Consider the following 20,876-nt stretch of genomic DNA (forward strand, 5'->3'; position numbering starts at 1 on the left):
TAAAAAGTTCAGCTAACACACACGCTCATAGCGGAACAGTTCACCCAGTTGATAAGCCACCTTAATCTAAAGATTAGATTTCAAGTCACCCAACAATGTACAATGATTCTGCATAACTAAGAAAATATCAGACCACTTAGAGCCACAATATCACGGTCCAGCAGCTGTTGGTTTACGTGTTACACCGCGCATCAGCGGTATAGCACATAAATATCATCAGTAAATTGTTTGTGTTTCGTGGTCGATTTTGTCTGCTAGATGAAAAACTAGAATTTTCGAGAGAAAAAAAACCCGTTACCTTTGCCTGAGACAGACTAACTCTGCCATGTTGTGAAAAAAAACCATAAAATACTTTCCATAATTTAGGGGATTCGAACTTATCTTTTCCACCCAGTGTTATACCAACTGTGTTGTCCACGAGGGCACTGTATACGGCAACCGAGAATCATCTTCAATAGCTGCTCCTGATCACAGAAGAGGTCAGCACTATCATCAGGATGAAATTTGGCCTAGACAAATGCAAGACCTATGGACTGCATCAGGAAAATCCAGTCGGCTAAACCAACCAGTTGAAGACCGGTGAAGAGATTGAAGCCATGACGGAGGGAGATATGTATAAACCAAGATTGATTGGTTACCAGGAACCCATAACTTTGTGAGCTATTATTAGCTCTAGCCGCCGAAGCCAAGTCCATTCCTCAGCGTTAGTTACTCACTCACTAAGTAAATTGCAGTCGAGAGATTCCTTACTTTAAAATTGTTTCATTGCATCACATGAGATTTAATTGTTCCACTTCATTACATATTTGCTCCATTACACGAAGTCTCCTTAGTAGATACAAAACTCATATAGAATAGTGGAACTGTTCAGTTCCTTGTCACACTTCTAACCCTGGGAAACTATTAGCAACTAATTATTTTAATATTGTAAAATAAACAGACTCCCGAGAATGAGGAGGATATTGTTACCTATTTAAAAGAATATTACTTCAGATAGTTCAATAGTGCTGCTATGTGGATCTAGAGTAGCTGGAATACTTCATTAAGCAGTAATGATCTCTCTAAGGGTGAGGGACACTTGTGCACGAAATTAAATGATACGTTACTTAAAAAACTGCCATTGTTCTGATCATCTAATATACACAATGTGGAATTCTTCTCAAAAGGATTATGATGGTGGGGGGGAATCATCGAGCGAGTTAAGCTGATTGTAAAATTAAGTGAAGTTCAGCATTCTTAAAGAGGAAAAAATAAAATACTGAACTTACTGTCTGCACCTTTGTAAATATTTTATTTATCAATATCAGCAATTATACACAAGAGATGGGCGTTATTGCAGAGGTTGCGTATGTAATCCATCAGAGTAAGTGCACAAGAAACTTATTCCTTGATGCTTTTTAAAGTTTCTATGCAATAACACATGGACAATAATTCCTCTGGCGCCCCATGAAGGAATACATACACATTTTCTAGTAACAAAAACCAAGTGCAAGCCATTTCAACCTTAAAACCAGGTGGAAAAAAATAAGTTAGAAAACAAATTATGGAGGTATAATCGACCAATCTTTTTGTGGCTGAGATTGATATGCAATGTTTCTTTAGTTCACTACTGATCAGATTCCTTTTATGGTTGTCCTGTCACTGTATTCCGAAAGTCAAAGAAGGCACGAATTTCATTATATCAGAAATTTATCTCAATAGACCAAAAGCCTCTTAATTCCCCATGAAAAATCGTAAACGATGGGTAATGAATTCATCTAACGCAAACAAATTCTGGACCCGTAATCTAACTTCATTAAAGGTGGCTAATAACAGCACAGTCCGCCTCTGTTATTGAGAATCACGACAGCAAGCTCGAGGGTACCTTCCTATTACGTAAGGGCATTAGAGAACAGTTACATCGTTGGAATTTCTTATTAAGATCTATGATCACTAGTGGTCGTGCAGAAAGCAGTTAATGGTCTTACCATTAGTCTTTCGATCCAGCTTAAGTGCTTAATAAATACATTCCTTTTCTAATTATTAAGACAAAATGTTTGAGTTAAAAAGCAAGCAGGATGATATGACTTTTGACGTATCAACAAGAATTTGACAAGTATTACCTGGAACAATCATTAATACTGAAAGCTAATGATATTAATTTATACGACAGTAGAGTGAGAAGCGGTAAGTTAAATGTAAAGCTATGAACAATATTTTCCAGCTCAATTTGATTTGATAAAGAGCTCTTCACCAGGCCTAATTTCAATTAAAATGTTTTTATTGAGCGATCGAATTTGCTGTGCTTTTGAAACTGCAAACATCACAACGTCAGAGAACAGACAAGGTGCGTCGTTTGTCCCTACATACCCTGTAAAACACGAAAATATTTATGAAGATAAAGGGAGGAAGGAAGATAACTGTAGATGGCAGAAAAATAAGTAAGCGAAAGAAATTTAGTGCAAACATATTTGAAACGGTTTAATTTTTATTTAAGGCTTGGATGAGCTGTTTTATTAAATTAAACTTTATATGCAGAGGAGGCGGGTCGTATTGTTACGATCCGCCAGTGGCACGTATTTAACGTTCTTTGAACCTTGTGTCAGGAACTGCCTTTCTGGCAACACCTTTCTTTCCCAATGTTCATTTCTTTCATAACTAATCCACTCGTGCAGAAGAAAAGGCACTTTTTCGTAACCAAATTGTTCGCTTATTAGCAAACCAATAACAATACAATAGCCCATAATGATCCTTGTACTGAATTTTTTTTTCCAAAAAGAAGCTTAATATTTTCGTTGTGTTCTTTTATGTGTGCTGAATGGGCTTGGGAAGCATATTTCTTTACATCATGAAGGAGAACTCATTTTATTGATTCATCAAGCTATTCATGAGTCAATAAAAAGCCTCCACTCGGTTGGTAGAAAATTCCAAAAGCGTTCGTAACTACAGGCATATATTACAATACATGCACTGAGCCTTCTTTGGAAAAATGGAGAACTACTTCTTTTACACAATGTCTATACCATGAAAAGACTGTTCTTGGGGCCAGAAGATTCTTGACGATAAAAGCATCGATACCTTTTCGTAGATTTAAATCTCTCACGAGATCATTGAGTTCACATTGTGTACACGGGTGTGGTCCAGAGTTGTGAATTTCTTCATCACAACAGTTTTTCATCCTATCTGTCACTAATGTCAGATTCAGGATCAAACAGCATGTATCCAAGACCAACTGGTGGAGGTGGTACTAGTTGTTCTTGAACATACATTTCCAGAGCAAAGATAGCAGTCATTAATGAAGTCCCGAGGTTCCCTCCACACCGGGAAGACAGCAAAGGAGAATGACTTTCTTTTTAACACATTTCAAAATCCCAAGCCCCCCTCCCCCACAAATGTACGGTACTCTTTATGGGGAGCGCAACTTTTATCTTGGTCACCTAATTTAATTTCAAACATGTACATTTTTCAGAAATGAAACGAAATATACATGGATTGTTCTCACAATTACGAGTTGCCATTGTCAAAAGGTACAGAATATAAAAATCATGTTAGAAGCAGATATTCGTATATTCGTTAGGCAACTTCACCAGAAAACTGGATGCAAAGAAACACTATGCATGTTTTTTTTTTTACAGCCACATGACTTGGTCTCGACGTCTTAACGCGACTCAGTAAGTCTATAACTCAGTCAAAGGGAAGTAATACGCATCTCTTTCTTAGATACATATCTAAGTAAAGAAAACTTACCGTTTACAAAAAGCTCTACGTGATAAACAAAAACGGCTTTGCAGACTTAGCTAAAACTGCATCCAGAAACGCCTTTCAATTTTGAAAACAAAGTCTATGCGGAAACCATTATAAACCACTTGGAGAGAAACAAAAAACATTGATGTTACCAATTGACAGAGTTACAATTAATCTGAACTCCTACAGTGATAAGTAATACCAACATATGTCATTATAGGGCGCTTGGAGCATATATTTAGTATCAATATGAAGCATCAAAGCAAGAGGTGGTTATCAAAGATAAATTATGGTAACACGACATTGTAAATTATTAATTTTCAAGACGTAACAGAACGAATAATAAAATACCGCGAACTATCTGAAAAGACAGTGTGAGAAATGGTTTTATAAAACGGTACCATTTGAATGCCAAGTGGTCGTCTCAATTAGGGTGAATGGGTGGAACAAAGCAAAAAGATCTATTCCTTCGTTATCTCACACAGAACGAAAGCAACAAACGAAGCGTCATTTGAAGTGTTTCTCGTAATGGAAACACTCGAATTTAGCCACGCTGTCGGAACAAGAAGAATAATGCCGGCCAACGATTTCTTTACAATTTACTAAAGATTTATGGATTAAGAAAAAAAAATCTTTGCAAGAACTCTACCACAGTAATTTACGTTAATTAAGACTATGGTTCGCTTTTGGAAAAAAAAAAAAAAAAAAAAGTATCCAGCATCGGTGGTGTCAGGAATACAAATTAGCACCATTAAAATTCAAAGCCAACCAATGGAATAATATCCTAAAGTAGTTAAAGTGAGTCATTACGGCCGACCGGGCTAGCCGAGTGGGTAAAGTACCTGCCCGGCAACCTAAAGGTCGCGGGTTCGATTCTCGCCTCGGGCTTGGATCAAAGTACTGCAAAAACCTTGGGAGGTGCAATATGGCCACAGAAGCCGATGCGCCAATAACTACCAAATCAAAAAAAAAAAAAAAAAGAGTCATTACGAAAGTGCAAGGACAGTAAAACTTCAGTTTTATCACTCTTATGCTGTAAAAAGGCCACGAAATGTGTGTGTCGTAAGGAATGTGAATCTATAACTAGCAAAATAAACATTTTTGTTCCATATTTCAGAAGGACATTCATCTGCATCAAGAATAATGTCTGCAGCAGTAATTAGAGGCACCATTGCATTACATTCGCTATGAAACCTTTCACATGGAGTTGCTGTCTTTCATTCTTTGAATAAGCAACTTTGCCCCCAATGAAAAGACTATTCTTACTTTTCTCAGTGGGTGCAAACCAACCATATGGCCGTTCCAGGGCTAGTTGGTCCTTCTTGGGCAAGTGGAGGAGTACCCAATGGTATAAAAGCTGGACTTTTATTTGTTGACTGAATTTATCTCTCAGTGTTGCTGTAAAATGTAGGCTTTTTTGTACCTACGTTTTAAAAATTTTAATTCCCGCAGACTAGCGGTCATTTTGACAGAATAACTAGTTTCGAGTTTGACAAAATAACGAGAATATCGTCTTTAGCCTGTGATAAATCTTTCAAAAATGACTAGATTAAGACGGTATATGTTTATTGAAAGAAAAATCCAAATAGTTGCGAAAACGGTGGTAGGGCACCTGATAAGTTCTTGCGTCCAATTGATAAACGATTAAACTAAGCAATTCCAACTGAAATTTTAGGCATCACCTACGATATAATATTAGATATTAAAAGAGAAAAACGCCGAATGAACTACTAATCATCTGGCAAACTCGTTGGGATACTAGTACTACAGGGCAGCTTACAGGCTCATTTATCTCGCAAGTCACATTTGTAACAAAGAAAAAATGTAAACTACTGGTTCACTCCAAATCTAACCACATATCAATTATGACGACATGGATCCATAAACTATTAAAATTGTAAACTATTTCAATTAGGCCTCAACAACACTAACTTATGCTCTTGTGGTGAAGAAGAAACATGGCGGCATATATTGTATCACTGCAACAATTATTCTGTTTCAAGAAATGGTTTACGGAATTTGGTGATAGGTTATTCTGAAGGTAATGAATCAATTTTTATTTAAAATGGTGCATACTTTCAAGCGCTACAGCAATTCCTTACTGAAGTTTAACAAAAAGAAAGTAATGCTGCCTGATACTTCTACAACACAAATTCAAGCTATGACTAAAGGATCCTTTTCTGGACTTTAAAATTTCAACTACTTCACTATGTTATTATGATGCTCATATCGACTTACTTAACGACGTGCCATGGTGACTCTTATTTCGTGCCTCGGTTTACCGTATGCTTCATGCCTAAGTATTCACAGCCATTTATTAAAATCCATCTGCTGATGTTCTCTTAGATCTTTGACTTCATCTACTGATAACAAACGACCGCAAATGTTGAATTCTGAATGCCGACTGCTTTGATTTGGCTCCAAATATATACGGATGTTTCATTTCTTAGTTTGATTACCAACTTATGTTGAAGAATTCGGAAATCCTTCCAGGTTTTTTTAATCATATATACTTTATATATTTTTTCTCTTTTCCTTTTTGTTATACACTTTTCTTTCTTTTTATTATGTATACTTTTTATGCTGGTATCCTTAGTCTGGACAGCTATGGGTGCAGGATTTCGCATATTAGGGTCGACGATGTTTGCAGTACCTGAGGTCCACCACGTTTCACACGTAGTTGTGGCCTACCTTCCTGTGGTGTAGACGGACACTGGACAGGCTTTCCAGATAACCGCCTTACTGGTGGAAAAAATTGGCCAGAAACAACTAAACACACGCTGCACAAACATAAGAGTACACACATTTCTGACCTTTTACAGAGTTCTGTTTTCATCACAGCGTACCGAGGTTGAGTTGGACTGACGTTCTGAAGCAGCTGAACATAAGATATTATACATGTTTAGAATTCATTCATATACGAAAACCATAAGAAAATCCTTCCAGAATCTACTGCAGTAAAAATTTTGACTATTTAAGAAAGTAGAAAAAACATTTTCGGAATTTTAATTACTGATTAAATGGTTAACGCGGGAACGTTGTATAGGAAGGGCATCTGAGGTTTTCAGCCGCCACCACCGGGTTTTAATTTATTTAAACTCCGTACTGTTAAAATAAAGAGTAAATATTAGGGGGATGGTAGGTATTTGTCATTTCCGATTCAATTTTTTTTTTTTTTTTTTTAACAGAAATGAAATTGTACTACGAACAAGATAAGATATGCCAAATTGTGAAGCATGTCGCTCTTGCGGACAAGATAAAAACTTTCGCGATTTTTTTTTTTTTAATCTGTATCCCTATATTTATAACTTAACGTTTTCGTCACTTCAATGTATTACACTTTCTGGTACCAGCTGTGCTTTTCATTCATTATGCTCCTTATAAAAAGAAGCATACAAACAGTGGACTATCCTCTGTTTGAGACTTAAGAGTGCATGACTGAAAATTAATCAAATATAATCTCCACCTAAAAGTTTGCGTGCCTATGCTTTGCGGTAACCGACTTCCAATCGGGAGTACAGAGACAATGCAGAATAGAACGGCATGTGTATCCTCAAAAAGATCAACTATATATTGGGCCAAATGCTTGCTTGAACAACACAACCGATCTCACATCAAAATCCATCCAACGCGCCCTCGTGGGTAGCACAGTTTGTAAGATTGCCTTCCTCCCCAAACCGGGTGGAAGAGACCTGGGTGGTTGAGTGCTGTCGATGACGGGATGAATTTTTATGGGTCTTTTTCACAATGTGGCTGAGGTAGTCCGTCTCAGGCGAAACTAAAGTTTTTCGTCCAGCAAACAACAGAAATTCGACCACAGAACACACAATATACACGGCTACAAGGAACAAGGTTGAGGATTCGAACTCATACGCCGCAACAAAAAATGAATAAAATAAAATGCACTGTACTGTGTGAACCGTGGTTCAGAAAATCCAGCCGCCACTAGTAACTATAAATTTGCAGTTACACCGAGTATATAAGCTTCTTCAAGCCCAAGTCATCTAAAGAATAGATGCCTATGCACTAAAGCTTTTCAGTCCTCACTCATATTTACACGACAAAGTTTATAGTAAAGATAGCAAGGCCCGGCGAATCATATAATGAGGCAATACCTCTGTGCCCAAAAATGGAAATATGTCATTTTTATACACTCAGAATAAATAAACTTGTTGGAATCCTGCTACATTTAACTTTCATAACTTAAATTTTTCGTCACTTCAATGTATTACACTTTTTGGTACCAGCTGTGCTTTTCATTCATTATGCGCCTTATAAAAGCAAGCATACAAGCAGTGGACTATCCACTGTTAAACATTTCACTGGTGTTTACACTTTGATTACATCAATGCGGATATCTTCATAATCTAAAATAACTTTAGATTATGAAGATATCCGTTAAATAACAATCCTGGATCCTAAGCAACCTTCTCAATCATTCACTAGGCAAAATCACGAAGGTTTTGATAATCTTGTGGTTCCAATCAATTCAACTAACGATACGAGGCGCCAGTATACCTGTCTGTAACTGCGTGCAATGTTCATTCGGTTCGCCTATTTGTTAAACGAAAAACTCGAGTTTTCAGAGGGAAAAATCGGGCAACCTTCGCCTGAGCATAATTTGGCCACGTTGTGAAAACCATAAAAATTCTTCGTGTCATTTCGAACTCGGGCCGTTTCCACCGGGTGGAAAAGGACGGGTAAGTGTATCCAATGTGCTACCATCTAGCGCCTGAAAATTTTACGCCTTTTACCTCACATCAAACGAACCACAGAAATAGCCACCGTACTATTCCTTAAGTACGGTTTCTACTTGCCTACCAGAACCTCCCCACAATTCCCGAATCGAATTGTCAATTTACAGATAAACATCTAATCCTCGAGTGTCACTATATTTCAAAGAAGGATAAAGTTTACCACTCTCTTTTACATGTATTTGACTCTTTGATCATACATTTATTAACCCTCCACGCTTCTTAACAAATTCAAAAATATGGAGTAATTCAGAGGGCCAAATGATGTAAGGAAGCGGACATTTTCTGCATCCATCAGCCAGAAATAAAATAAAAACAGAAAATTGAACTGTTCCCATTCCCATAAGGTAACCATCTAACTACGCTTTGAATTCAGTCAGCTTCGTTGCCCCCCTCCACTCCCACGACGGGAGACAACTTAGACAATTGGAGATCACAAGTCTTGGACTTGTGATCGGTGCAATTGAGCACCAGTTCCTCTTTCACTGTAACCTTACCAATAGCAGCATGGTTACACACGTGATACGCGTGTCTCCGAGGCATTTGCTTTATGAGCAGTAAAAAGCACATCCATGCCAATGATCGATACGGCCCGTGATTAATGTTTAGTAGAATAGTTGAGGCAAAACATGTTTATCAAAGAACTGTGTAACTTCCTTGCAATTTGATATCAGACACTTATAATATCCTCAGCTGGTAAAGAAAACAATTAATTTAATGGATCATTAAATATAATTGATTATTTAGCTGGATGCATTCAAGAGAAACATCATTCGCTTTGGATTGCCCTTAATCGCCAACTATAAAGTGAGCAGTAGATTCTAATTAAAAAGTCGAGTTTGAAATGGTTACTCAAGGAGAGTACCGTCCACAGAAATCGATTATCATTGCTTAGACCGTATACAAAATGGGAGATAGAAAACTTCATTTAAGAAAGACTGCTTCCGCAGAATAAAAAGTTCGTGCAAATCAAGGTGATTTAAATATCTCTATTTCCATTTAGCTCAAAGCTCAGCTTAGTCACAAGTACGGCCATAAGTCTTTAAAGTCCCTTACATACATTCAGAATAATACGCATCGTTAGTAAAACACGTGTGCTAATTACTACTAATAGAGAACAAAGCTCACTTTAGCATACTGCTGGAATTTCAACAGCAATAAAAAATTAAAATGACAGCTCCGGTCACTGGCATCAATGTAATTGAAAGTTTTATGATAACTCATCTAAGATGTAGAATTATTTTTTGTTATGAAAGTTTGGGTTTAATTAGTGCAGTTGTTGGATCGAAATAAAATCCAGACGGGAGGGCTTCTTAACTCCATATAAAGTTTGTTGTAGATCCATTTTTCTTCACTGCGATTAACTATTGAATTCGCTTGAATTGGCTGATGCAAAAGTTCAGTCATAAATTTTGTGACGAACTGTTCAGGGTGATGAATTCTATAGCTTGTTATCTTAGCATTCAAAATAAAAAAATCCTTACGTTAAAAAATGTAAATATTCTTGTTTATTTATAATAAAATTTAATACAAACGTTCTAATAACAAAAAAAGCCACTATTAACCATACCCAAAAGATACATGTATCCATAACGTTGTATGCGTTATTAATTACCAATTCTCAGAACCCCCAATCAACTCAGTTATCTTCATACCCCGAAAAAAACACCAACTAGATTTTATCGATCTTGAGTGCTGGATGCTACGATGGATGAAGAGAATGGCAGGAAATCAATACTGCTTACTGATATATGTAACTCATAAATAGTACTAATCAGGTCAAATGATGCGAGAAAGAACTATGCGATCACAATTTGTTCACTGTCATTAAAAAGTAACTACCCAATTCTGTCTTGAACTTTGTAAGAATCGACCTCGACTACCTTAGGAGACAGCTTATTCCAATAATCAAAGCACGTTGCCCTAAGAAGCTTCATGAGATCTAACATTCAGTTAGATTCCTTTTATATTTGTGGTCCCTTATTTTGTTAGTTCCTTATTCAGGTTTTCATTTCTAATCTTCAAGCTCTGCTTCAAAGTCTCTCTCTCACACAGAACCAATCCTCAGAACCCCCAACCAACTCAGTTGTCCCTCTTTTAACCCTCCCTAGAAGTTGTCCTATTTAGGGGCGAATTCTTTAGACATGAATATAATATAATATTCCAAATGAAGTCTCCTTGTAGTTTAAGGAATAAATCACCCCTGGAGATAACGAACTCATGCCAGCAACATTTTCATCCAAGCTCGCTTATTAACCGACTTCCTGGATGTTCCCCAAGTTACAAGCCTACTGAGAAGCCCCACACAGACACTAGCCTTCCTCTAAAGGCTGGTGTTCGATAATTTGAAGCTTAAACTGCATGCTTTCCTGAATACAGAGTCGCGGGTGGTTTAGAATGTTTAAAGATGGACTTGATTCAATCACAAAAATTGGCTATCCTGGGGCATTGGCTTCCTCCAGCCAATGCTGTCTCCAAAGAAACAAACACTGCTTCTGTAATCATAAGAGAAGATCGTCGTATAACAATGAGGCAACTGGCAGAGATGTTGAAAACCAGTAGGAAGCACGCATGGTATTATTCGTGATATTTGTATATGACACTGTTTGTGCACGCTGTGTTCCTGATTACTCATGCTTGAGCAACTGCAAGTTCGCAAAGAGGTTTGTCAGGAGCTGCAAAGGATCGTTACTAAGGTTATATGAGGATGGAGAGGTTCTGCAAGAGGTGATAACTATATCATCTCCAACACCGAAAACAAAACCAAACGTGGCTTGTGCAGGAAAGGTTATGGTCATCTTTTTTATTGATATTCAAGGAATGGTTTTCCAGCATGTTGTGCCACGTCATACGACTGTTACGTGAACTTACTTAGAACTGTAGTGTACACTTTGCGGAATCACATTCGTCGCAATCGACCACAACTTACGCAGGTGGGTGGATGCTGCAGCATGACAATGCATGCACTCACATTGCTCATACTGTCATTGAATACTTAGCAAGCATTAATTTGAAATGTGTTCCTCACCTGCCCAACAGCCCTCACCTTGCGATTTTTTATTTCAAAACTTAAAGCTGCGAGGAAAACGTTTCCAATCGCCAAAAGAAGTTGTAAAAACATCGGTGGCAATCCTCAAACACGAGTCAAAAATGGCTTCCACCACCATTTTGAAGAATGGCAGAAGCATGTCCACAGAAACGTATACACTGATAAATTTGATGTTTTTCATTCCTTTTCTGTAGTATATATTCTCGTTCTTTCTTTCGTTATGTAGCTAAGTTAGTTGATGGGTGGTTTTCCTCCGAGAATTTTGATCTTTCGTCCAGCAAACAGGCAGATCGACCATAAACAAAATCTACCGCCATTCACAGACAATATACTCTCACCTCATATAGCCTTAGTTGCTCTGGCACTTAACACACACGCAAACTGAATATTCTTCGCGGTATTGTGTGAGAGAGTTGTGTGAAGTGAAAAACTTTTCACACTTATTTTCCCTTTATATCATCTTAATATTATCTTTAATATCATTAATTACTATTCAAACAAGCTAACGACAACGATGAGTTTTATCGAGCCAAGTTACAGTAAGAAAATTCAAAGAAGAACGTAGGGAGAGAACCACAATTTTAGCATGCACTAGGCAGGGAAAAACAAACCCTTATGTTAATATTTCTAACGGAATAATATTGATTATATTAGCATATATTAATATTAAAATATCGCTACTCATACTCTCCTTTCCGAAATCAGTTGATGGATAACTTTTTTCATTTTTATTTAAATATTTCTTTCATTACTTGGAAATATATTTAAAAAATAAAAAAAACTCATTTTAACCGTGCAGTGGTATCCTAAAAGGCCCTACAGAAAAATATTGCTCTAGGATTTCGAATTAGCGGTTTGTTTCGTATCTTCTTGATAGTGTCTTCAGTCTTCTTTGCGATGTTTTTACGTCTGTTTATATTTGTTTACTTTGTGCAAATTAAGGGGTTTGTGAGGGTAGACGATAGTGGTTATATTACTCCCTTGTGTTTAGCCAAGAACGGCTCAATCATGAACTGGTGGTGTTTTGCCACTACACAAAAGCTTCTCAAAGATGAACAGTCGCCTCTGTGATTATTATGAAAGAAAATAACAGAAATTCAGTAATGATTTCTGGCTGAAAAATCAGTGAATCGGCTAACCCAAGTGAATATGCATTTCCGGCTGGTATCAAAATAGTATCCTTTTGCTATTTTGACATCTGGTTGTCATCGTGGAAAAGATGTTTCGTCCTGCTTTTGAAGCTGATGCTTCAAAAGAAGGACGAAAAACAAAATCGAGATTGTCATATTTTATAATTCTCCGAAGGGGTGGGGAGGGATTAACGTAGCTGGAGTTGTGTGCCACGTGTGATAGCTGGAATACTGAAAGCTTGTCTATGGTGATTTGTTTTATATAACGAATTCAGTAGTCAGAAAATTTCAATTGAATTTCAGACATTTATGTCCGTGACAGATAAAAACAGAATTTATTTTTCCTAGTTAAAATATAAATTGGTATACTCCAGCAAAAAAAAAAAATAATAATAATAATAATGAAATCAATAAACCGAATACTTTCTTGAATTATTAAAATCTGGGACCTGCCTGCTACGCGATCACTCATTACAAAACAGTCTGGAAATTCCTGGTTATGAAAGGCTCTTTATTGCAGTGCAGGATTTTCACTGAATAAGGCTGCATATACATAAATAAGCAATGATAAAACCTTAAGTTGAATAACTGAAATAGTGCACACGCAGTAAGTGTGATTGTATTCTGAACACCTACCTAACAGCAAGAAAATCCCCTTTAGCCACCAGAATAGCTTCATCGAGGTGTTGTCAGCTTGCTAATTGGATGCAATGGTTTCGGTTCTCTACTGCGAAGAGCTCGTTTCACCTAATGCTACAAATGTTCAATTGAACTGAGATCTAGTGACTGGAATGGCCATCCCAGTAGGCTGAATTCATTGTCATATTCCAGGAACCAATTCTGTACAATTTTGGCCTTGTAACATGGCGCATTATTCTTTGAAGGACCTCATTCGCAGCTGGATACGCTGGAGCCTTGAAGGGATGCCTGGTCGGAAACAATTTCCAAATAACCCGTAATATCCAAATATTCGTAACGAAAACACTCCCACCGTTATACCACCGCTGCTCAAGTTTTTCACATTAGAATGTATACATACAAAATCATTACGTCTCTGTCCACTTGCTTTATATCGCATGGTGCGAACACGTGACGCTGTTACTGAAGGCTCGTTCCATTTCATGGAAACTGTAGGGGCCTAATAAAGTCTCCACTCAGTGTAAGACTATTTATGGTGACCAGTTTTTTTGTTTGTTTGTACATAAAAACTATCAAATAAATAGTTTTCTTTACTGTTTAAAGTTGGCTTGAAGTTTTTTGGTTTATGCTGTGTCCATATGCGTGGAATACGATTCAACTTCATTGTTAGAAACATGCAATCACACCTAGAAATTTCACATTACTGTACTAGCTTATGCTCTTTATTACTACACTATCGTTCAGAAAGAAGCGTAAGAACAGGACATTTTATCACTTTATATAATAATAATTACATGAGAATAATATTATATGTACTTGTCAAAACACTTCACTTTTAGCATTCATGATGATTAAGAACACTTTCTCCCTTCCTTCCCATCTGTTGCTTCACTCCTACAACCTCTGGAAAAAAAAGAAAGCTCTTATGTTTAAAGTTCGAAGTATGGCGCAAAGAGAGAAAACCAATGACATCAAATAAGTTGGTAGGCTCAATGCCAATTGAATCCCAGAAAATCTTCTGGAAACTGAAGGAGAGGGCATTGTTCTATATTTTAACTTAGATTTAAATCTTCTTCGTTTATTCCTTGTTGGAAACAAGGAATGAATGAAGGAACTGTTAGAATCAACGAACTGTTGGAAACGTAACTCCATTTCAGTCCTTTTAGTCAGTCCAAAAATAACTGGTGGTCGCAACTGAGAATCGCTACTCTAAAACCTCTTTAATTATTCTAAAGTAAAGAATTATGATGTGTGCTCTTATTAAATAATCAGTGTATTCAACGAAATGCAATATCAAGGGATGCACTAAGCTAATTTGTTCAATAGTTCATTTAGTGGCACATTAGCATCAATCAATTTCACAAAGGTATCAAACAATTTCTTATCAAATCCTTACCACGTATCTAAAGCAATTGATGTTAATATTATACACCGAAAATATTCTAAGAATAGAAAGAAGCAGAACGATTAAAAGCATAACATCTTTAGAAATGACGTTAGGACAATTTAACACTTCAAAATCCTTAATTAACCTTTTAGCCTTTAAGAGGATTTCGTGTCAATACTGTTTCGGCAAGCTCATTAAACTGCCTTCCTCCTTTACAATAATTACAGCAATTTGCTCAGCGCAAGTTAAAATTAGCTACGGTGATTAAGAGTCAAATTAGAAGAGTTTCGTAAAATCACGTAAAATCACCCTTCACCTGCGGAAATCCCCTACGAAATTGCAGAGTTTGTTGATTTAAGAAAACTCACGGATTCGATATTTAAACCTGATTTTCATAAACTAATTCGTTCTCATTTTCTATCTCGGTGCCTACGCGTGTACTGAACAAGTAGTCTCATAACTTTTGAAAGGCTTAAGTTTAATGCCCGAAGCCGTTCAAATAGAGAAATAGTTCTCATCGGGCTGGGAGGAACGTCAGATGTCTTTTTACTCTTCCTCACCCGAAATAATCACCAGTACCATTGGTTACAGGGGATGAACAAAATAACAGAAACACCTAATAAGAATGTAGCAGTATTGTAGTGACGTATTTATGAACATGCAGTGATGACAGCAATCCACTTTCCAGCAAATTAATTCGGCGAAAACCTCATAAAGCTGAAATTTCTGGGAGAGCCGCTATTGCCACGCCACTTGTTACTGACAGTAACGTCACAAAGAGGATGCAATTATGTAAGGATCACAAAACCGGACATTTAATGATTGGAAAAATGTCATATGTTCGTACAAATCATCACCTACATTTTTTTTTCGATCAGAGAATGTACGTTTTGCGAATGCCAAAGGAAGCGCATCGTTCTGACTGCCTGAATCAAACATGTAGGAGAATCAACGATGGTTTTGTCAGCAATATCTTTGTATTCTTTAGGTCTTATCATCACCCTGAACGGGCAAATTACTGCCACTGATTACGTCGATAATCTGAGTGACCAGGATCATTCCATGGTGCAAACATTGTTTCCCCATGGACGATGCCATGTTTTAAGATGAAAATGTCCTAATACACACATTCAGATGTGTCCAATCTTGGTTTGAGGAGCATAAAACTTATGCTAAGCGACTCTCAAGCCTAAACAATCACCAGACTTAAACGTTATCCAGCTACTATAGGCATATTTGGAGAGGAGAGAGTGAGAAGCAGATTTCCTCCACCTTCGTCACTCAATAAGTTTGAAATGTTCTAGATTTATTTAAATAAAAACAGTTCAAGTTTCTTTTGAATCCATTTAAAGCTGTTTTAAAAGAACAGGGTGGCCCAATATCATGTTAGTACATACCTGTAACTCTTATCATAGGTGTTTCCATTACTTTCCCCTATCGTACCTGTTTATTATAAAAAGTCAAGCGCTGAAAAGTAACAACAAGCTTAGGAAATCATGTGAACAAATTATTTCTTATACAAATAAATCATTATAATACAACATTCGCAATAACAGACATAAGGAAGTTATACTACTGGAAAACCACAGATGATTACTCAACTAAACCAATTTATATTTACTTACCGGCCAACGATCCTGAAAAATGCCCACACTGCAATAACACCGCTTACTATTCAACACATACCATACTGTCGACTACCTCAAACATGAGACTGACACGCTATCTTTGCTTCATACAACGAGCACCCCTCTCACTATAGTCTAACGATACATCCAACTAGCAAAAAGTTTACCTACCTCATACAGATATTACTCATAGTAGTATCCGTTTCGGGTTTTTAAACAAAACGCTGATTTGCCGAATTTCGAGCTTTTATAGTAAGATTATAATGTTTAAAAGGTCATTTTGCGCAGATTTAAATCCTATAAAGATCTTTAAAATCGGATAATTACGAAAAGTTATGCATAAAGAATGGGAAAAGCAAACAAATCAAACCCACGTAAAAAGTCCCGTTCCATCACACTACCAAAGTTCACTGTTTGTGCAATACAATCTGGGTAAAGCAGTTCATTGGGAATACGACACACCAAAGCGTGTCAAACTGATGCTTTGGCTGGGCTGTGCAGTATGATTCCTCACTGAGCACCACATTCTGCCACTGCTAGTGCAACACTTGCAGTGGCAGAATGTGGTGCAGAGGTGTTCTTTGGAAGGGTGTTCTGCCAATTTGTCAACAAGGGGAAAAATTTCAGCTAAGGATTATTCCGGTTAATATAGTTGTCAAATTGTATCTAACTAATTCTTCAACAAGGGGTTCCGACAATCCAAAAAAAAAGTTAATAAGGGGCTCGTTCGACCCCCTCCAGCACACTCGTGGTTCTCTGCAGGATAGGCAGTGACACGTTCTATTAGGTGGCAACTTCCTGTTAAGAATAGCTTCTAAAAAATAACGGCCTCCGTAGCTGAGTGGTCAGGAGCACGCATTCTTTGAGTAGACCGGGGTTCAAGCTCCTAACTGCTAAATATGGTCGATTTGCCAACCCGCACTGGACCAGCGTGTGCAGATTATGGTCCATTTCCCTCAGCCTGAATTGTTGAGGAGGCTTCCATCCTGCAGTGGGTTGATAATGGCTGCAGTTTACCTTTACTTTTTTTCTTGGAAAGTGTAGGCTACATGTAGCTTCTTAAAGGTATTTCATTTCCGAAATTGTTGACCCATAATTTTAGTTTTTTGGAAATAAAATACAGTTCTACATACAAAGCTATGCGCACATTATCGCGTGTTTCGTACACTTTCCAAAAAGTTGGATTAGTCATTTCATTTCTTGACCAAATGTGTTATGACAAGGAACAGCATAATTATAATCCATATTTAATCGCCAAAATATTTTAATAACCACGACTAACAAAGTACCCGGCATCCCATGCCGCCATTTGTTATCCCTCTGAATTTAAACATGCTCAAAAGGAGGGGAGGTTGTGAAGGCCTAAATTAAGGTCAAAGCAAGTGTGGGGTAGGATAGTCATGCAAAATGATTCCAACTAACCGAAATGATACTGATGGCGGGCACGATCTATTAAGCAAGCTTTATTAGGATTAAATGTATGTTCCGTACTCCAAAAATGTTCAACCAGTGAGGGGGGAGAAATCCTGAACATGCCCCTCACGAAAGGAAGTTACATACTCATCAATGCGATTTCGCAGGTGCTTCTCTGTAACATTAGTAGCGTTCATTGGTCAGGGCAGCCTGCAATAAACAAACATTCTGCATGATAAAGGATAGTTTCACCTGCGAGACTTCCCAAAACATTATGAGCCGGAAATTGAATACACCAGACATCTTCCACCACCAAAAAACCATAAAATTCCACATATAATCCACCCCCATAAAATTCCAAAGGCCCCCTTGAACCTAAATTACTTTAGTTATACATGATAACCAAAATTAAGCTTAGCCTATTAAGATCATTAAATATTTTAAAAGAAAATACGAAGCTCAGTCTATATTGCCATTTGCAACAAGTATCGATACAATTTGAAACATTTTCTCTTTTTATTTTTCCACCTTTCTGCACCTCGTTTGAGTGAGTGAGTTAGTGCTAAACGCCAAAGCAACTGAGGCTACGAGGTGACTGCAAATTGTGTATTCTGCAGTCGATTTGAGTATTCTGTAATTGTGTATTCTGCAGTCGATTTTTTTCTGGACAAAAACCCGACTTTCAGAGAGTGTAAAACCATACAATCCTGAGACCGACCAACTCAGCTACGTTTTGAAAAAAAAAAGTCCAGAAAAATTCCTCGCATTATTGGCAGGGTTCCAACGGATGTGGGGAGAACGGCGATTCTGTCCACTTTTCTAGAAACCAGTCTTCGTCAACATAATGGTGACGTCAGAATGTTTCTGAAAAACTCATTTGACATAATTCTAAAATTATAGCTTTTGCTGACGACCTAACAGATTGGACAAAGAGGAACAAACTCCAGATCAATCCTTTAAAAACAAATATGACGGTTTTTAAGTCGAGCCTTGACCTCAGAAGGCTTCCCCCCCCCCCCCCCCCAGAACAAAATTGCCGGAGTCAGGCTACCGTTGGTTACACAAACCAGAGTCCTTGGAATCATTATTGACCATAAGCTCTTTCTTCTCATTCCTCCAACATCTTTAACACCTCTCTGTAAATTTAAAAACTTTTCAGCTTCCATCGTCAGAATCTCTCGGAACGACTGGGGACTATCCAGACGAACAATACTCCTCTATTATAAAGCAGTTTTTCTCCCCATTGTTACCTTTGCAGCCGAGGTCTGGTTGCACAGGGCGACCAATGTCAAAACCAGAGAGAAACTAAATTCAATACAGAAATCCATGCTGCTATCCCCTCACCGCATATGCAGAACTGTTCAACCGCAGCCGTACAAGTAATTGCAGGGGCACTTCCCCTTGCCCTGCACCTCATTTTTCGAGGATTTTGTTACCGAATTAAGAAGAGAATCTTTACCACACTGCTAGAGATAAGTATTGACCTGGACGCTGACACCAAGAAAGAAAGAAATCGATGCTACACAGAGCTGATCACGAGGTGGCAAGAGCGATGGGACGCGTCAACGACCGGAGCTGTTACGCGAAGGTTGCTCCCTGATGTGAAGTTCACAACAACCAGAACAGTGAATTCTTGGTTTTCACTCTCCCTTGAAACCTCATTTTTAGTGACAGGACACGAGAGCAATAAACGCAAAACTCATAAACTTGGTCTGCTTAACGCGGATCAATGTTACTGCGGCTGACGCGAGGACTGGCAACACATAATCTTCACATGCTTAGAGTACTGAGATCACAGAGAACGGCTATTTAAAGAGTTTACCAATCTCACCCCGGACACTCTTGGACAACTACTTCTAACTCCACAAATCCTTGTAGCATTCCAGACTTTTGCTAAAGATGTCTTCACGAAAAGAAAAACGCCTTACCTGGCAGCGAATATCAATAACCAAGAAGACACCAATCACTGAAGAAGAAGAAGTAGTCGAAGCAGATAATATCACTGTTGTGGCCCTCTTGCCACATTAAACACTTTTTTTTCCCGCGCTCTGCCTTGGGGCTGTCCAGAGTTGGGGCTCCCCAACTCTGGACAGCTACATTCTCATTCTCTATTTATTATTATTTTTTTTATTTGTTTTTTTTTTTTTCCTCGCGCTTTGCCTTCAACTAGGGCTCCCTAGTTCTGGACAGCCACATTCTCCTTTTTTTTTTTTTTCTTTCTCGCACTACACCCTGGTACGGGACCCTCTGGGCTGAGAGGTCCCCTCCTCTCTCATCCTATTCCCTTTTTCCCTATTCCCTATTCCCTCAGGGAAGAATTACTTACTGGATGAGTAGAGACTCATCCAGTAAGTAATTCTTTCCTGAGGAATTCCTCCCTCATGGGGAGAGCGAGGAATGGGGATGAAAATTCCCTCCGCGGGTTTTTTTTCCCTCTACTTTAGTTTTTTTTTTTTTTTTCTTCCTCACTACACACATATGGCCTAACCTTAACAGAGTCTGTAAAAATGAACAGTGCAACGAGGCGGAGATGAACTTTTTTCTAGGAGCCGCCCTTACATAAAACACATACATGTTTCTGAAGGATCAGTGTGGGTTAGACCTCAAGGGCGGCGGAGGATAGTGCACTGTCAGAAATCCCAGATGTTCGTGTCATTTATAACTCCTATGAATATGTTCATCAGCTTGGAAGAAATCAATTTTCATCCCTTTACCAAAAAAAGGAGATCTGAAAATTTGCTCAAATTACAGGACTATTAGCTTAATTTCTCACGCTAGCAAGATTCTTCTTAAGGTCACATTAAACAGATCTCAAGAAAACTTGAAAAAAAGAAATGCCAGAAGAGCAAGCATGTTTCAGGAGGGGCAGAGGAACCAGAGATCAGATCTTAAGCCTACGACTGATTATTGAAAAATGCAAAGAATTCAATGTTCCAATCGTTTTGCATTTTGTAAATTATGCAAAAGCATTTGATTGTGCTCAACATGAGATACTACAGGAAAAGAAGACTAACATGGGTTTTCCAATCCACATAATTCAGCTGATTAAGCTATTGTACCAGGAACAGGAAGGAACTGTGAGAACCAACATGGGAAACACGGTCTTTTCACAATAGGTAACGTTGTCAGGCAGGCTGTACTTTGTCATCTCAC

This window comes from Mastigoproctus giganteus, chromosome 11 (assembly GCF_048544385.1).
Source record: "Mastigoproctus giganteus isolate SK-2022 chromosome 11, ASM4854438v1, whole genome shotgun sequence".
NCBI classification, from domain to species: domain Eukaryota; kingdom Metazoa; phylum Arthropoda; class Arachnida; order Uropygi; family Thelyphonidae; genus Mastigoproctus; species Mastigoproctus giganteus.